Source organism: Rana temporaria, chromosome 4 (genome assembly GCF_905171775.1).
Source record: "Rana temporaria chromosome 4, aRanTem1.1, whole genome shotgun sequence".
NCBI classification, from domain to species: Eukaryota; Metazoa; Chordata; class Amphibia; order Anura; family Ranidae; genus Rana; species Rana temporaria.
Genome location: NC_053492.1, coordinates 180,440,250 through 180,452,567, shown reverse-complemented (window position 1 = coordinate 180,452,567; position 12,318 = coordinate 180,440,250). Strand labels below are relative to the sequence as shown.

At 40.5% G+C, this 12,318-nt stretch overlaps 1 long non-coding RNA gene across 1 annotated transcript in view; it reads right to left on the bottom strand.

Annotated features, from left to right (window-relative positions):
* LOC120936789 overlaps nt 1–6,244 on the bottom strand; it is a 287,000-nt gene extending 280,756 nt beyond the window's left edge. Inside the window, exon 1 of the long non-coding RNA XR_005748641.1 lies at nt 6,156–6,244. This is a non-coding gene — a long non-coding RNA (uncharacterized LOC120936789). The remainder of the gene's footprint in view (nt 1–6,155) is intronic.
* Nucleotides 6,245–12,318: the final 6,074 nt, after the last annotated feature.

Below are 12,318 nucleotides of genomic sequence, written 5' to 3'. Positions count from 1 at the left end.
TCTGTTTATTGTGCCTTGCAAAACATCATTGGTTGGTAAGATGCAGATGACCAGGCAGAACAGCATTTCCATGGTGCTGCCCACCAACCCTTCACAACCAATGATAGTATGTGGTCCAGTCTCCAACATCAAAGCGGCCAATGGCATAGTGCTGCTTGGCCACCCATGTCCTAGTGATTAGTATAAAGACAAAGGGAGTGAAGCAAGAACTAGGTGGAAGCCAACTAGCTGACACAGCCCTCCCCAAGGTGCACTTGCTGTGCAGGTAGGGGAGGAGCAGAGAGGCTGGAAAGTAAGGTATAAATAATGAATTTTCTTCACATTTCAATACTGCTTAATTTGAGAGGCTAATAAAGGTAGCTAGACATACATTTATGGATCTGTTTTTATTTTTTTAATGCGCATGAGTGTTTAAAGTGACCCTGTTGCTAACTACAGAAAATCAATCTGAAACCACCTTGTGAAATTGGAAGATAAATACTTACCTTTCCAGTAGGTAGGGTCCTATGAAGGAATTGTGTTCACAAAATAGATTTACCCTTCAAATATATTATTTCAGTGTGATAAAGGAAAGTTTGCATTTACTTTGCTTTACGAGTGGCAGGCGTTGAAATAAAGGAGGCTGCCAAATTTTGACACATCTGGTGCCACAACAAAAATGTGCTTCTAAATCGGGAACCAAGTTTATTAAAATAGAATAACACATTTATAACCATAACTCATATGTAGCATGTTCATATTTTTCTATTAGTAAACAAATTCATTTTTTAAACCATTTGCACTCTATGCCAGCCGTGAAATAAAGTAATTAGCAAACATAATAAATACACACTTAGCGTGAATTAGGATTATCTTAATGTGCATTTGTCAGGCACTTAACAAAGGAAGCCTTTATAGTGAGAGGGCCCATCTGGCAGTGAAGAGGTTAAGATTAGTAACATATGTTCTTGTCAGCGTGTATTTAGCACCTGCAGAAATGAGCATGAGGACCGTGACAGCAGAGAGGGAGAGCGCCTGCTGAGGAGACTGTGCACAACTGTCAACAAATTTTACTTTGTTAATTTTTTCTTATTAAAAGCAATCCAAGAAAAGAGCGTAATAGTGCAGGTGTTCGGAGCGGCACAGCAAGACCATTTAATGAGAGGAAAGGTACGCAAACCTCTCACTCTATCATCCTCCTTTACAGATGAGGGCTGCAGTAGATCAGAGACACTGAAAGTGCCTCCTGATAATCTTAAGATCTTGTCTGCTTAGCAATGTGCCTGTTTTGTAGGTTTTTTAATTGGCTTTTATCTGTACTGGAATCTAAAGTCTATGAGATTCCACAAAGTGCTGTGGAACACATACCTTCAAATGTGTGCTATGGGGGCGGGGGAGTAGCGCCATGCAGGGAAATTTAAAAAAAGGAGGAAAATAAGCTTGAATAGCATCAAGGAAAGGAAAATCCTTTAAAGGCTAAATACACATTTGTGGGCTTTTTCATAGTTGGAATTAAATGTGTATAATAGATTGAAAGGGTCTATTTTTCTGACATATGTGTTATTTTAAGACAGGGCAGTGATAGAATAAAACTTGTAAATCAAAACTTGCTCAGCTTGTAAAGGAAAAGTCCACAGTATGTGAAATATTCATCTATTGTCATCATTGAGCTTTAGAGAGATTTTAGACATAGTTGTTTACACAATGTTGGTAAATATTCTATCCAGTTTATTCAGTAAAACAGTATAATAAACAAGGTGGTCTGGCATTGGTAAAGTGAAATCTGACTGAATCCCCAAGGTTAGTTCACTTTGCATATTGTTTTTTTTTTATTTATGTGTATTACCTTGCCATACCAAAAAGCAATATTTGAAATTATTTTGATGAGATACAGGTAGCCTCAAAAATACAAAAAAAAAAACGAAGCTGTGTAAAATAATGCAACACAGGACAATACATAATACATTAATGGCAATATAATCATGTTGGAACTACAGAAAAGTAGATTTTGAGCAGAAATGACTAAAATTGTCATGACTAGAAAATAATAAAAGGCAGGTGAAGGTAGGTTATTATGATTGGAAGTGTTGGGAAACACTGTGGACAGTAAAGGTAGATTATGATGATGAACAGGTAGTGTAGGGGTACCTAGATAACCGTAAAGTTGAAACTCCTAGATCAGATAAAATCTAAATTTGTCAGGGTGGAAAAGTCTACTTATATTAATAAAATAGTGCAGCGCTTAATCTAAACATATCAAATAACAAGTCACAAGCACCAATGATAAGTGTCCATATAAAGTGCTGAAGTTGAACAATCATATAGGTGACTTTGTGAAAGAACCTCTACCACTGGTGGACCCCTGTAGGAATAGGGTCGCAGGCACTTTCCCCTAAATGGAGTGAGTAATGCTGTGTAGATGAGTGGAATCACCAGGATGGGCTAATAGGAGAAACAAATCCTTCTCTGCATGCACCAAATCCCTCCAAGCATAAAGAACAAACTCTCTGGTGTCACAATTGAACATGAAATAAAAATAATATATAGTGCTCTCTGTCAGAATGGGTATATATTGCATATAAAAAGAGAATAAAACATACCCGTGGCCATCGCTGATTCTTACCGTACATGCCTGTATACTTGGCACTGGGTTACAGTGCCGTGCTTGTAAGTTTTATTCTCTTTTTATATGCAATAAATACCAATTCTGGCAGAGAGCACTATATGCTCTTTTTATTCCATGCTCAAGCGTGACACAGGAGAGTTTGTCCTTTATGCTTGGAGGGATTTGGAACATGCAGAGAAGGATTTGTTTGTCCTATAAGCCCATCCTGGTGATTCCACTCATCTACACAGCATTATTCACTCCATTTAGGGGAAAGTGCTTGTGACCTTTTCCTACAGGTGTCCACTCTGGGACGTGAGCTGCTAATATTACCAGTGGTGGAGGGATGACACATTCGATGCAGCCGCCACAGTGAAGCACGGGGAAGCCGTGTTTACATACGGCTCTCCCCGTTCTTCAGCTCCAGGGAGCGATCGCGAGGGGGTGGCTAGAAATGAATAGCCGCCCCCTCATCCCGAATCGCTCCCAGACGATTTCCGACCGCTGCATGTATCGGGGGGGGGGTCCCGATCGGACCCCCGACCCATGTCTAGGCAGGGACGTACGGGTACGCCCATCTGCCTGTACGTGCCATTCTGTGGACGTATATGTACATGCGGCGGTCGTTAAGTGGTTAAAGGGGTTGTAAAGGATTTTTTTTTTCATAATAAGCATCCTTTACCTGCAGACATTCCTCTTTTCACTTCCTCATTGTTCGTTTTTGCTCAGAAGTCGCTCTATTTCTTCTCTGTTCTGTTCACTTCCTACTTGTCTGATTGTTACTCACCACCGTGAAGGGAGGCTTTACTGCGGTGGTCAGTGACGTGCTCGCCCCCTCCTGGGAACAACATCTGTGTGGCAGGTCACTCTCTACATGTTAGAGACTTCAAGGAGGTGTGAATTACTGGGCGTGCCACAATTCATACTGGGAAATGTAGTTCTTACTTGAACGAGCGCCGCAAACCAGGAAGTGAATAACAGAACAGACACTAGAACACCGGAGGTGATATAGATGAAGGAATTTAATAGGTATTTACTTGTTTTTTTACAGAATCATTACACTATTCTGTCTACCTTGCAGACATTAATTTTAGGCAAAAATGTTTTTCCTTTACAACTCCTTTAAGTACAGAAATTCACATAGAAAGTTATTTCTTTCCATTAGAATAGATGAACCTTTTAGTAGAGCAGGTGATTAGGATCATATATTGACTGCTGCGTTGACATGCTCCCTTTTTGATATTTATTCAAATACTAAGATAAGTGTTCTTGATATCTATATTTTAAAGTGGACCTGTACTTTAAATTTAAAGTTTGGCTATCTAACTAGGACATATTAGCATAGTTTATTGTGACAAATGTAGTTAGTGAAAAATGTAGTCGTTTTTAACTACTTTGGAAATATGCTGCTTTGCAGTTTAGGTTTAAAAGCCATTCATACAATACCTACAAAGCTTTAAAGCCCTGTACACACGATCAGTCCATCCGATGAGAACGAACTGAAGGACCGTTTCATCGGTTAACCGATGAAGCTGACTGATGGTCTGATGTGCCTACACACCATCAGTTAAAAAAACGATCAAGTCCAACGCGGTGACATAAAACACAACGACGTGCTGAGAAAAATTAAGTTCAATACTTCCAAGCATGCGTCGACTTGATTCTGAGCATGCATGGGTTTTTAACCGATGCTTTTGCATACTAACCGTCGGTTTTGACCTATTGGTTAGGCATCCATCGGTTCAATTTTAAAGCAAGTATAATTTTTTTGGACCGAAGGATAACCGACCGATGGGGCCCACACACGGTCGGTTTGGACCGATGAAACGGTCCTTTAGTCCATTTTCATCGGTTTACACTGATCATGTGTACAAGGCCTAAGATTTATGACATTTCAGGGTTATACGATAGCTTGCATATTCTACATTTCTCATAATAAACTTCCTGAATATTCTTACTTTTTGTATTATATTAGGTCTGGGGAGAGTGCCTAAAATGGTTATTAGATTTGTTACAGTCAAATTTGGTTTTGCATCCTAATTTTTCTTAAGATTGGGTTCCTGGTATGACCATTTTGCATAGTTACATTAGTCCAGCTTGGACAATTGTAAAGTATATATGTGTCATACCTGGCTTATCCCTGTGGAAGCTGGAAATCACTGTAGTAGTCACCACTAGGCTGCCCTGCAGCTTAGTGAACACAGGATATCATAACTCATTCGACACAATCACCATAATGTTCTCAATAAATGCAAGGTGTTCTCGGAATGGACAAGGTGGGGTGGTGGAGATATATCATGTTCTCCCCCTCAACCAATCTGAGAAAGCTTTGCTTTAAATTCTAATGCCGCGTACACACAACTGTTTTTCATGACGTGAAAAATGCCATTTTTTAAATTGGTGTGTATGCTCCAGAGCATTTTTCTCGATGTGAAAAATAGGCATTAAAAATTTAGAACATGCTCTATTTTTTCTCGTTGTTTTCCACGTCGTGAAAAACGGTCTTGTGTAGGCTTTAACGACGGGAAAAAAAACATGCATGCTCAGAAGCAAGTTATGAGACGGGATCGCTCGTTCTGGTAAAACTAGCGCTTGTAATGGAGATAGCTCATTCATCACGCTGTAACAGACTGAAAAGCGCGAATCGTCTCTCACCAAACTTTTACTAACACAAAATCAGCAAAAGCAGCTCAAAGGGTGGCGCCATCCGAATGGAACTTCCCCTCTATAGTGCCGTCGTACGTGTTGTACGTCACCGCGCTTTGCTCGAACATTTTTTTTCCACGATCGTGTGCATGCAAGGCAGGCTTGACAAGAATCACGTCGAGAAAAACAACGTTTTTTTCCATGGCATTAAAAACGGTTGTGTGTACGCGGCATGACTTTCACAGGGATCAGCCAGGTATGACACATACATGATTGTGTTGGCCCAAGCTGGACCAATATAACTATGTAAAAATAGCCATACCTGGAATTCAGCTTTAACAGGATAACTTGCAGAGGTTTATGGTCTTAGCCTACCCTTTCAATAGCTCCACAGATGTAATGGTATGCTTTTGTTGCAAATAAAATTCACAGTTCTTTTTCTACTTATGCCCAATTATGCATGAGCAATGCTCAAGAAAGATGCAGAAGTGGATTTTCTTCTTTCATAGGATACCCTTCAAGGCCATCTGTAGCTTTCATTCTTGCACAAGGCAACTAATAAGGCCATGAATAATTAAATAAAACAGGTCTTTGTTCTGGTTTGGTCACCATTGCCATATAATTTTTTTTTTAAGTAGCATGATCAGTGCTGCAATGAGAGATTCTACATGGTAAATACATTTTGCTAAGTACTTTGTAATGCTCAATATGCACTGGATCCCTTTTCTCTGTTCTGTTTACATAAATTTGGAATTGTATAACCTGCTATTATGAGTACTCAGTATGCACAAATGATTTTACATATAAATATCTCCTTAAAAGTTACATGGGTATTTTTTATTTTTGACAGCTGAATGATCCGATTCAGTAACTTCCCAAAGTCTAATAAAGTACACAGCACCAGAATTTGCCAACCTGGACTGACCTGTCAGTAGCCATCTTTTCCATTCAAAATGGTAAAGACATTTCTCCACTCTGTTCCCAAGTGTAGAAATGGAAAGTTGCTGTCTTCATGATATCTGAAAGAGAAGCATATTTGGAGATTTTATTTTAAATTTTAGTAAACACAAGGCAATTTACCTATAGTGCAACAGAATTTACAACGGTTCCTTGCAAGTAACCATTGCAAGTTCTGCTTAGGGGAAACTTTCCAGTGGGTGTTGATATTGGTGACTTGTTTTTGAAAGTAAAACTACTTGTATTGTCATCTTTGGCTTCACTGCTTAGTGAGTGTCAAGAAATAGGAGTGAAGCGCACGCTCACAAACTACAGTTCCCGAGCCGACGTACCATGATGGCGATTCCCTGGAACGAGCCGACCTGACACAGTACAATGACTGGCAAGTTTCAATTTTATACATTTTTGCTTTGGGGTTTTACCAACACAAATCTTTATCTCCACAGGCTCTATTAAACTGAGCATAAACCGATGACACAGGCATCAACACAGTAGTTTCTCCGCTCCCGGCCGAGAGCGGAGATGACGTCACCAACGGCTCTCCTCTCTTACGCGTTACGTGGCTGGTCACGCCACTTACGATGCCTGTGTCATTGGTTTATATGTAAGTGATTAGTACATTTTTTAATAAAGCTTGATGCTACGATTTCACACTATTTGGAGCATTATTTCCTTCCTTATGTACCCTGCTGGGAATCATTGGTCCGAGGGGATAAAGTCCTTGGACGTTGTTTAGACGCTGCTGCTGTGGATTTAAAGAGACCCACTTATGATGTTAAACGCATTGTGAGAGAGGAGCTGCTGCCATTGTGTGTATATAAGAGGCTAATTTTCAAGCCAGCTAGAGGTGAGAAGCTGGGGGAAACAGGGCACTTGGAGTGGATCACCTTATGAATTTGACGTGGAGCACCTCACCTTGGAAATTAATTGTGGACATGTATTTATTACGTTTTGGGCTGCATGCTTTTGGAATTTGCCCTCATTTCCACTTTACACAGAGACTGTATTGTTGCACATTGCATGAATACTTCAATTATTTTCTATTTGATACATTTTTTTTTCACTTTTAGCACTCATTAATTCTTAATATTAATTTATTTATATATTATATAATTATTTATTAATTGTTTGCAATATTTGCACATTATTATTTGTTCACTGTCATATTTATTATTACTGGATATTATGTGTTTTATTTATGTTGGTGTAATAGTAAGCGCCCCAACACTCCCCGTTTTTTACAGTGTGGTAAAGTTACTTTCACTTTTGCAGCCAAATTGGAGAAAACAACAAAAACAGGTTTGTTACTGTATGTGGCCCCATTAACAAAAACATAAATAAAATATTTCTTACCTTTCTAGGTGTTTTTTTGTAGCAGGCCTCAGGCACACTGCAAACTACTGTGAGCAATTTTAAATAAGAGGACCTCAATCTGTCTCCACACAAATATAGTGTTTCTGCTCACTAACATAGAATGCAGAAGCCCAGCTTCTAAATCGTTAACCCTTTGTTTAGGACAGACAGGGGTTGATTTACTAAAAGTAGAGCATGCAAAATCTGGTGCAGCTGTGCACGGTAGCCAATTAGCTTCTAACTTCAGCTTGTTCAATTAAGCTTTCACAAAAAAAAAAAAAATTCAAAGCAGATTGGTTTCTTTGGAGAACTGCACCAGATCTTGCACTCTCCAGATCTGGTAAATCAACCCCAGTGTGTTCAAAACTAGCTTAGAACAGACAATGAGGTTTGCCAGCACAGTATAGACTGGGTAATTATGGTAAACATTAAAGTGGTTGTAAATCCTCACATATACCCAGTGAAGTGACCAGCCTCAGGTGATAGAGATGAAACAAATCTCCTACAGCAATTTTACTGGCTTATCTGCAGTCTTCCTTTCTCTATACCCAAAAGTGCAGATTGTGTTTAAAAATCTTTCTTCAACTGTCAGCAGAGAAGGGGACAGAGAGTTCCTGCCTGTAGGAGCTGATTGGAGGAAAGGAACACGCCCCCCCCTCCACACAGCAGAAGATCTGTGTTGTGAATAGACAAGCTCCGTTCTGAACTCTCCACCATCTCCTTTCCGACACAAACTTACCCCATATGTTGGGAAAACGTCTCAGAATTGACTCATGTTGATAACAGAGGAATGAAGCACCAGAGAGAAACAACACTTAGGCCTTGTAAACACGATCAGTCCAAACTGATGAAAACAGACTGATGTTCAGTTTCATCAGTCCAAACCTACCGTGTGTATGGCCCATCAGACTTTTGTCCTTCAGTCCAAAGTTTTAGAACTTGCTTTAAAATCGGACTGATGACCGATCGGTCAAAACCGATGGTTATTATTATTATTATTATTATTATTATTATACAGGATTTATATAGCGCCAACAGTTTACGCAGCGCTTTACAACATCAGGGAAGACATTATAGTTACAATACAATTTAATACAGGAATGATCAGAGGGCCCTGCTCGTTAGAGCTCACAATCTAGAAGGGAGGGTGAAGTGGAACAGAGGGTAGTAGATGTGGGGGGTGATCAGGTGGGCAAAGTTAAAATACAGTTGTTAGGTGTGGGTAGGATAGGCTTCTCTGAAGAGGAGGGTTTTCAGGGATCCTCGAAAAGCTGAAAGAGAAGGAGATAGACGGATAGTTTGGGGTAAGGAGTTCCATAGGCTTGGAGAGGCTCTGGAAAAGTCCTGTAGACGAGCATGGGAGGAGGTGATGAGAGAGCTAGAGAGCAGGAGGTCTTGAGAAGAACGAAGAGAGCGATTAGGTTGGTATTTGGAGACTAGGTCAGTGATGTAGCAGGGGGCAGAATTGTGGATGGCTTTGTAGGTCGTAGTTAGTATTTTGAATTTAATTCGTTGGGCGAGCGGAAGCCAGTGGAGGGATTGACATAGAGGAGTAGCAGAGACAGAGCGGTTGGTAAGGTGGATAAGTCTGGCTGCAGCATTCATGATGGATTGAAGGGGGGTTAGAGTATGCAGCGGTAAGCCAATGAGAAGGGAATTGCAGTAATCAAGGCGAGAGATGACCAGGGAGTGAATTAAGAGCTTTGTGGCGTCATTGGTTAGAAAGGGGCGTATTTTGGAGATGTTGCGGAGGTTGAGGCGGCAGGATTTGGACAGTGATTGAACATGAGGCTTAAAGGACAGTTCAGAGTCCAGGACTACTCCTAGGACCTTGACATGTGGGGATGGGCTGATAGTTGTGCCATCAATTTTGACAGAAAGATCAGGGGAAGAGGCACGTGGGGGAGGAAAAATGATAAGTTCGGTTTTGGATAGGTTGAGTTTGAGGAAGTGACGTGACATCCAAAGTGATATATCTGATAGTAAATTAGTGATACGTGAGGAAAATGAAGGAGTGAGTTGAGGGGCAGAGAAATAGATTTGAGTGTCATCAGCGTAGAGGTGGTATTGGAAGCCGTGGGAGGCTATCAGCTGACCCAGGGAGGAGGTGTAGATTGAAAATAAGAGGGGTCCAAGAACAGAACCTTGGGGGACCCCAACAGAGAATGGTAGAGGAGAGGAGGAAGTAGAGTTGTAAGTAACGCTGAAGGTGCGGTTGGATAAGTAGGTAGAGAACCAGCGAAGAGTAAAGTCACAGAGACCAAAGGTGTGGAGTTTTTTGAGGAGGAGTGGGTGGTCAACCGTGTCGAAGGCGGCAGAGAGGTCCAGGAGTAGGAGCACAGAATAGTGTCCTTTAGTTTTGGCCGTTAGTATATCGTTTGTTAGTTTTAGGAGAGCAGTTTCAGTGGAATGTTGTGGACGAAATCCAGACTGAAGGGGATCAAGAAGGTTATTGTCAGCAAGGTGTATGCTCAGTTGGTTGTAGACTAGACGTTCAAGGAGTTTGGATAAAAAGGGGAGCAAGGAGATGGGGCGTAGGTTGTCAAGATTGGATGGGTCCAGTGAGGGCTTTTTAAGTATGGGGCTGACTAGTGCATGTTTCAAAGAGTTAGGGAAGATGCCAGAAGAGAGGGAGAGATTGAAGATGTGGGTAAGAGAGTGTAGAATAGAGCAAGAGGGTGAACGTAGCATTTGTGAGGGAACAGGATCTAGAGCGCAGGTGGTAAGATGGACATTAGTTAGTAATTTAGCGACCTCGTCTGTAGTGGTGGGGTTGAACGAGGGAAGTAGTGACTGTACCTGTGTGCATGAGGTGTGAGGTGTGGAGGATGTCTGAACAATAGAGATCTCCTTGCGAATTGTATCAATCTTCTGTTTGAAGTGATTGGCAATCTCCTGGGCGTTGATTGAGTTAGTGGGTGGAGGCAATGGAGGACGAAGGAGGGAGTTGAAGGTAGAGAAGAGTTGACGGGGACGGGATGATAAGTTTTTAATGGTTAGTACGTTTTTTTCAGCACGTCGTTGTGTTTTACGTCACCGCGTTGGACTCGATCGGATTTTGAACTGATGGTGTGTAGGCACATCAGACCATCAGACTTCAGCCTTCAGTCCATTTTCATCGGATGGACTGATCGTGTGTACAGGGCCTCAGAGCTTTGGAGAGAGATAAGTAAACACTGCAAAAATACAGTAAGTGATTTGCTCAAATTACATCACTCATGTTTACAACTGTGTTAGCCCTACAGTCCCTTCTCTAAAAAAGGGGAAAATCTCACTTTTGGAGTTTTCAAAAAAGGGCAAATAAAATGTAAGGAGCAGTTTTTATATTGTTTTGAGTTATGCTATGTGAATGATGGCATGTAGTTGATTTTCTAAAGACAAATAGACTGTTCACTTTACAAGGGAAGTCACACTTTGCAAGGGGATTATCCCCAGAGCTTATTGAAGGAGGTGAAGCTTTGCTGTCTTCCATCATCCAATCATGTTCAAGCAAAAATGTGTTTTTTCACTCCAAAATGAAATCACACCACATCCACTAAGCTCTGGCGAAAATTTCGTTGTAGTGTGCATCTTCCTTTGACAAGTGAACAGCCTATTTGCTTTTAGTAAATTATTCCCTATGTATTAAATATAAAGTAGGTGTTATCAAAATTTTGCTGCAAATGTGGAAATACCCTTTAAAAAAAAATCAGGGAATCAGAACGCATCTGTGAGGAGGACGTAGGATGCAGCTGTGCTGTAAGAGGGATCCATTTAATGTTTCTATTAAGCGATTGCCTATTTTAATACTGCTATAGTTAGCAGAGGGCTGTATGGGGATTGTGAACTGGTTATTTAGATTCAGAAATGTGAAGTTGTAATGTGGATTTACTGTAAATTGATCATAGATGGTTAAAGAGTGACATTTTTCTTTCTTTCTTTCTATTTTGTCAAACGCAAAAACCATGGCAATATATTATGCAATTGAAGTATAATAGAATTAAGTGTTCCACACATAGTTAGATTCCACTATATAAAGCTAACTACGCTAAATTAAACTAATAGAAATCTATCAAAAATATCCACAAGTACTTTAATTGGTAAAAGTACTTTAATTAGCATGATGTACCTCTGAAATAGAATAGCTGTGTTCACTGAAGACTATTAATAATAAAATGAATCACACAATTGACCGCAACAATAAAGCTAAACTCCAGCCAAAGATTTTTATTTTAATCAAAACCTTTTTTATGTAATGGATAAAGTGCAAAAAGGTCAGAACCTCTGTTTAAGAAGGTGTCAGCTTGACAGGAAGAATGGGATATCTTCCTAAAGGACATTTTTTTGCTGTAAACCCATTATGGAGATTTTTAAAGCCTTGATTTGAGCTTTAAAAACAAATAATGTATGCTTTAAACATAGGGTTACTGTAAAAATCGATACATATTCATCATCTTTCACCTCTTACAACTGCAGTTTTGGTCCAGAGGAAGGAAAAAATGGGTAAATGTAAAACAGCATCGAAATGTACTCTGCTCTTCCCCCATGTAATATGCCCTGCTGCCCCCATTGTAATGTGTCCTGCTGTACCCCCCAGGTAATGTGTCCTGTTGAGCCCTCCATATAATGTACCCTGCCGAGTCCCCATGTAATATACCCTACTGTGCCCCTCTTGTAATGTGTCCTGCTTCCCCTTCCCCCATGTAATAAGCCCTCCTGCCCCTGCTGACCTCCAATACTTTGCCCTTTTAATCCCTATACATTGTCATGCTGACACCCTGTGCTCTGCCCTGCTGCCC